The sequence below is a fragment of the Neomonachus schauinslandi genome, chromosome 11 (genome assembly GCF_002201575.2).
Source record: "Neomonachus schauinslandi chromosome 11, ASM220157v2, whole genome shotgun sequence".
Lineage (NCBI taxonomy): Eukaryota > Metazoa > Chordata > Mammalia > Carnivora > Phocidae > Neomonachus > Neomonachus schauinslandi.
Genome location: NC_058413.1, coordinates 91,732,214 through 91,739,558, shown reverse-complemented (window position 1 = coordinate 91,739,558; position 7,345 = coordinate 91,732,214).

Below are 7,345 nucleotides of genomic sequence, written 5' to 3'. Positions count from 1 at the left end.
TTCATCCAGGGAGAACCACAGAAGCAAAGAAAAAAACCCCATAAATAGAGGAGACGTGGTGTCTGGAACTAACGGCAGGGCCCTGCCTGAAGCCTCGGAACTGGGGTGGGGAGACACTCCAGGCTCAGGGAGTGGGGTGGAGGTCCTAGGTAGGCTCGGGTCTAGCCAAGTGTAAGGGCACAGCCAAAGCCCTCCCTCTGGTTGATTCTCCTCTGCTCTTGTTGCACATTCTCGGGCCGGGCCTGGCGCTGGGAGCAGAGCTGGCTTATGTCCCTGGGCTGGGGGGGAGGGGGGGCACTGGGGACAGATCACCATTCATGGGCTTTCTCAAGGGTAAGAAGAGCAGGTGGCATTGGCCATTAGAATTATTTCATGGGAGAAATAAGCTGTGGGTCAAACTCTGGGCTTACGGCTGGCCACCGGGCTTCAAATCCTGACCCGGCTACTTGCCATAGATCTGGGGAGGGCGAGGGCACCTTTGGAAGCGTATTCCTTTCATCAGAACAATGGGAATGGTCACCCTGCCACACAGGCTCGGTGTTCAGCAAGTGGCGGTGCGTGGCAGTCTGAAGGTGCTGTTTGTCAAATGACTAAATAGATCGACAAATCCCTGTAACCCCAGAGGCTGGGATTTCTTTCAGATCCATTCCCTTCTATATGAGTCTGGTTCTGCCAGTTATTTGCTGAGACCCCTTGGGCAAGGGACTAACTTTGGTTCTTTATTTTTTTTCCCCCCAGGGCTTTGGGTTTTTTTCCCTGGGATATGAAGCCGTTGTAGGAGGTCAACTCTGGGGTGGATGGTATTGCATACAGTAGAATCATGACCCCTTTGCCTTGGGGTCTGTGGAACAGCCCAGGTCTTGAGGTCCCTAGAAATAATGGGCTTCATTCCAGAACCTTCCTCTGGAATCCTTCTGGACTCCCTCCTCACCACCCATACCAGGACACTCTGAGGGGAGGCCACAACCACCTTTGCTCTGTAAGACTCCCTGACAGTGATGCTGGTGGCCTCTCATGCTCACCTGAGGTGGAATGAAGGAGAAAGAGTGGGCTGGAGGAATTCCTGCCTGCTCTTCTTTCATGGAAGTAAGAATGACCTGGAGGGCCCATTAAATTACAGGGGGGAGAGGGGGCTCCTGCCACAGTTCTGTTTCAGCAGGTCCGAGGTGGGGCCCGAGAAGGGAAGTGCATTTCTAATCAGTTCTCAGGTGATGCTGACCCTGTGGCGAGAGGGGTCTTGCCAGAATTCAGGCTCCTTTTCCTCCGTGACTGCAGCTCAAGCAAATGGGAGGCTGAGGCCAACTCCAAGCTTCGAGTGCTCCCACTTCCAAGTCACCTGGGAGCCTCAGAACCAGCATCCACGGGTGCACGAGGAGCTGGTCTGGGGCCTTAGTGGAACACCGGTTCTGAACCTCCCACGAGCTCCCGGGCCACAGAGGGCACTGGTGTGGCAAGTTCAGCTTCCTTGGAGGGCCTCCCTCCCTCCCACCAAAAACGGTTAGTGAAAAAGGGGGTGAGGAGAGAAAAAAGCAGGAATTAAATCGGGCGAAATGGTCTAGACAAGCAGTTCGGGACAATGAGTCGAAAGGAAAGGCAGAACAGCCAGGCTTCCGAAGTACCCAGAAATGACGCTGGGCTGGGGGAAGGAAGGATGATTCATGTCTTCGGAGGGCCAGACAGACACGGAGTGGGTACAGTCAGCCCTGCTGAATTAAAGGGTGATTCTGGGGCACATCTCACTCCCAGGGAGGGAGGCTGATGGTGGAGGAATGTGGCCACTGAGACTTCCTGAGAGTCAGGAGCAGGGGTGGGGAGGGGAGTGGGCCAGGAGGGCCACTGGCTTCACCAGCAGGACACGGCTCACCAACACAAGGTGCTCCCGGGAAGCACCCCAGTGCACCCCATCTGCCGTCTCCTTTCTGGGCACCTCCACTACTGTTCTTCAACCTCTTGAGAAAGCCAGGCCTGAGACTAAAGCCCCCTCCAAGGACAGCGTCCAGGGGCTCAGAGCCTGCTGCCTGCACACCAAACCCACTTCCGACCCTGTAATTAGCGGCTTTGTCACCGGGCCTGGACCAGAGCTTTCCAGGCCGTCTGGGGGGTGCCAGGGCTATTATGGTGGTCCATTTTCCTCACCTCACAAAATGACGCACAGCCTGCCACAGGAAGGGATGAGCTTACAGAGGCACAAGAAAGAATAAATGGAATGAGGACTGCATTGGGCTCTATGCTCAGCATGGAGTCTGCTTGAGATTCCTTCTCTCTCCTTCTGCCCTCCCTACCCTTTAAAAAAAAGGAGAGGTAAGGAGGGGGCTCTCTAGGTAAGAATTGGGCCCAAATAGGAATGGCAGGCTCCTCATTCCCAGGCGGCCTCTCTGCTATAAGGGAATCCAACTCCCTCTTGGAAACTGGCATTAGGCCTGGAGTAGGAGAAGAGAGGTGGGAGGTTGTAGTAGTGGGCGCGGGGGCCCAGGGCCCAGAGCCCCCATCAGGCTGGAGGCGCTCATTGGGAAGCTCACAGTTCTGTGCCTGCAGAACCGCCTCAGCTGAAGGGAGGGAGGGGGCTGCACTGCCCAAGGTTATGACCCCTTCTGAGGTGGGGGGTGGGATAGTCAATAATAGATAATAAATCTATGAAATAAACATTCTGGTTATTTTATTGTTGAGGAAAGGTTAAAGAAGTTGTCAAGACCGAATAGTACCTGACAAAGCTGGGACTCTCATCCAGATCCACGGTGACTTGGAGGATGCTCTCTGCCCACTGGATAGAATGTGGAGGAGACCCTTGACCCTGACCTGTGGGGTCTATCGTGGAAAAGAGCTGACTGGCCAAAGACTGTGTTCAGATAGGGATGCGAACCCCCCTGAGAGGGGCACTCATACCTCAGGTTCAGGTGCAGGTGAGGGGAGCAGAGAGGGGAGAACAGCAACGGCCTGCGGCAGGCTCTGACGGCCAAGGGGACAGCGGGCAGCTCTGGGTGGGGCAGAGCTCAGGCTGACCACGGGGTCTGGAACCAGAGCTGCCAACAGCTCCAGGCCCGGCAAGCGGCAGCCACAGCCGCAAGCCCCGAATCTTCTCCCTACCGGCCTGTGTGGTGGGGACTGCTGGCTCCCCCGGGCACACAAAGAAGGCTCACCCATGCTCCAGCTGGTTGGCAAGACCCAGGCCTGACCCTGTCCCAGGGAAGGGAAAGGGACTCTGAGGCATCTCCGGCCTTCACCTAGCTGAGCACGCGTCCCCTACCTGGACTCTGGGGCCTGATCTGGTTGTAGTCAGGGAGGCAAGGGGGAGTTCCAGGTCAGTTTGCTGCCGAAACAACAACCCCGTCTTACAGATTTTCCCTTATCAGGCCCCAACGCCCGGAACATTCTGGAGATGACAATGGAAAGCAGACCCTTCCTGAGCTTTTGTCTCTTGAGGCCCAGATCCAGTTCCAGAGGGAAGCCTAAGGCTAGAGCTGTCCCCCTGAGGGGTGATGGCCCTGGAATGGTTGTGGGGAAGAGTAGCAGACAGCGCCCTGGTTCTGGTGGGTTTTCTTAGCACAAATTGGCATCCCCTGTCAAGCTTTGTCATCACTTTGCAAAGTGGCTCATTTGAGCCCTCCTTGTCCCCTGAAGATTCTGAATACATATTTACAGTTCATATAAGTAGAAACAAAAACAACTCTTCTCTCTTCTCCTTTTAAACAGGTCCTTCCCCTGTGAGCATGAGCTATAGACAATGCAACCTTGCCCACGAAGGTTAAGAGGCAGGTGTCTGAAAGTAGCACCTGCTAAATACAGCCTCAGGAATCAGAAGTCTCTGTTCCTTAACACACTCAGCCAGAAATTCCCCTCACCTCAGTAACTGAGATTGAGTGCCTTGACATGAAATGGCAGCCCGAGTCAGGAGCTGGGGAGCGGGGTTTGCATGCAGGAGGCCTTTACCCAGAAAGGAACAGCACTAAGGCCCTTTTCCAGGGCTGGGCCCTGCTTTGCTCACCTGGTGGGGAATGTTCTTTCAGCCACAAAGGAGGTATCTCCGTGACAGCTGTCTTTTTCTTTTCTTTTCTTTTTTTTAAAAAAGTCTTTGTGAGAAAAATCCTGCGGTTCCACTTGTTTTCTCTGAGTGGTTTGTTAGTTGAGGTGTTTGCATGTTAAGCAACACACACTAATATTTTCCTCCTTAGCAAAACATTAATTATCCCACCTGGTAACCTTTCTCGCAGGCATTTTTTTCTTTACCACCCCCTAAGCTGTGGGGCACCAAGCAGTTTCTGTATTTCCCATCATCTCTGCAAGCCGACTGCCATGTCAAAGGAGAGAGCTGTCCCATTTGGCTGGGTGCAGGTCCTCCTCCGTGCCCCTCAGCGCCCAGTGTGGGCCACTCTCCCAGCAGTGCTCACCCTGGTGAGCACCAGCTGTTTACCTCTCTCGTTCCCCACGGGGCTGTGAACACGCTCCTGGATTCCCACCCCCCAGAACTGCACTGGGCACGTAGTAGCAGCTCGACAAAGGTTTGCTGCCGCAGCAGGTGTATGAATGACACGGAAGGTGGTGCCGAAGAAAGGACGAAGGGCCAGGTCACACCTGAGCCTCCCCTGTGGGCACCCCCAGCCCCCATCTCTTACCCCTCTGTATAAGAGGCAGTTGTAGGCTCAATTTGGGTCCTTTGCTCTTCCTGGCACTTGGTGAGTCCCAGGCTCTGTGCCCATCTGCAGCCATGCTCAGCAGCCAGCAGGTGGAGGGTTCACGGGCAGCCCAGATACCACCCTCCCTTCCCCATCCTCCTTTTGGCTGTGAGTTCAGACAGTGCAGATGGGAGAATTCAGACCCTGGAGTCTGGGGATGGAGGGACCGGGGATCAAGTGCAGAGCTTAGCAATCCTTAGCATTAGCTCCTTCTCTCCCAGTTTAAAGATTAGACACCTAAGGCCTAGCGAGCTGAGCTGAGATGTCTGGTTCAAGGCCACCTAGCTGGGGAGTGATGGAGCTGGCACTCGGGCCTCCTAATTAAGCCTCTTAATTAATCCTGAGTGTGGGTTACTTCCTGCTGCTACTTCCCTGCCGCGAGTGACCTCTTTCCCAGGTGAGCAGCACGAACTCCTGTCTCCCACCTAATTTGATCCCCAGGGCTTCTCTCTGAAGCAGGAAGACTGGTGATGGGTGTCTCCGTTTTACAGATGAGAGGGCTATGGTGCAGAGGGCCGGAGTGACCTCCCCGAGGAAGCAGAGCTGGCCGGTGGCAGAGGCAGGGCTGACATTCGGTTCTCAGAGTCCAGAGCGTGTGCCCCCACCCCCACTCTGTCTCTCTGATCTGGTCCCTTCTGCTGCTTTACCCTTCCCTCCGTGAGCCTGGAGACATCTGACTCAAGCTGGCTCCAAGGGACATGGGAGATGCCCTGCTCCAATCGGGTGTCCCTGGGAACACAGGGCTCTGCCCACCCCCACCCCCCAGCCTCTCTAGGGGTTTCTGGAGCTTCCTGCTCCGGGACTGGGAGTCTTCAGATGGCTCCAGCTGGGATGACAGGTCTATCAGGGAGCTCAACACACACCACACAGCGGGCTAACGTGCTCGATGCTGGGGAGTGCCCACCTGCCCCTCCAGGCCTTCTTGGGTGGTGTTTGCTGAGATAAAGCCTCCCTCCAACGGGACAAAGTTTAAAAAGGGAAACCTCCCCCCAGCATCCCACCTCGGGAAAGCAGACAGGTAGCTGGCTCACAAAAGGCTTCTCCTTCAGCTCCCACCTACCCTTGGGCCTGAACTTGAGTGAGCTGTTCCCTAGCAGCAGTGAGCCCTGGGCCCTGGCTTAGTCCACACTCCAAAGAGGGGCAGGGGGGCTCCCAGGACAGGGTGAGTGATTAAGACACTTCCCTTTTGGGCACGTTGCACCCACACTCTTCATGTGCTCTAGATAAAGGCACCCATGTGGCTCTCCATATAAATGTGTTTTCTCCAAGATAAGACTTTTGCCTCATAACTTGCCTCCATCTAAGATTGGTTCTTGTTGGCTGGTCTCAGGGTGAAGCTAAGGAGAGAAGATTATCTGAGTTAGTCTTGTTTATTGAGGATCTGTTTCTGCCTGGCCCACCCCTATAATGTCAGCCATAAGGCTATATAATAGGTTTGTGTATAAACTAATGCTAAAGGTCATAGATTTCTTGAATCCTGTTACTATATAGCTTACCTACCAATGAGCCTCCTCTGAAACCCAGATGCCCCAAATCAAAGGAATTTTACACTTTCAGTAGTTGGCCCAGGGACCCGTTGGTCTGTTCACATCAGTGCCATGCTCGCAAACTCAGTGGTTCCCCATTAGCCCTGTGCTCAGAGTCCCCCTTCCTCAGCCTGGCCCTCAGAGCTCGGCCCCATCCTCCTCCTGCCAGGCTGACCTCCATGTCCCCACGCCCTGGCATACGAGGCTCTCTCCCTCCCTTTCCACCTTCCTTCCTTCCATTATTTAAAGAGCTCCAGACCCTGTTCTAAGTGCAGTGGACTTGCTTTCGCTTAGCTCATGTGGCAGGGGTGGAGCCAGATGCAAACAGATACTCAAACAAGCAAGGTAAATTCAGGTAAGTGGGTACGGTGAAAAGGGTGGTGTGGGGTGGGAGTGAGGCCCAGTTCTTCACCCTAGCCCCAAGACGTGCACAGATGAGGGTGGCCCAGAAAGCCCGCCCACATCCGCCTCCAGACTGTATCTGCCTTCTGGCCGGGCTCTCAGACCGTTGAGTCCCTTCCGGCAGCTGAGCTATGAGCTCCCCGAGGGGAGGGAAATCATCTGCCCCAGCTCTGTGCCTTTCACTTGCCCAGCGCATGCCAGGCGTAGAGGAGCTGCTGGGAAAATGCACAAGGATCTCTCGGACCCCAGAACCTAGAGCACAGGGGGCCCAGCCCCCGTCACTGGCTGAGAAGAGGGCCCCCTCTGTCCCCTGGGGAAGGAGGAGGGAGGAGCACATTTACATGGGAACTTTCATCCCCAGGGGTGGGGGATTTAAACCAATCCAAGTAATTTTCGGACAGGAACAAGGCAAATTCTTTTAAACTTTTTAAATAGTTTGCTTTGACAAGGAGCCTAAGAAGAGTATCATGCCTATTTCTTGGCTTGAAAAGGTCTGGAACTATGCATGGGAGTGGGGGGATTTTTCCTGGTGTATGTACTTGGATGAAGAGTAGGGGCTGGGTGTGTGGGATCACTGCATGCTGGGGGTGGGGGTGCACTTTGCCAGAGTATATTGTTGAGTCTGTGTGAGGCGGGACTGTTTGTGTGGTATCTGTGACTGTGTCTGAAATATTGGCATAGGATGTGTACGTGTGTGTGTGTGTGTGCGCGCGGTGATGGTGTGTGTGTGGTGATGGCGTGTGTGTG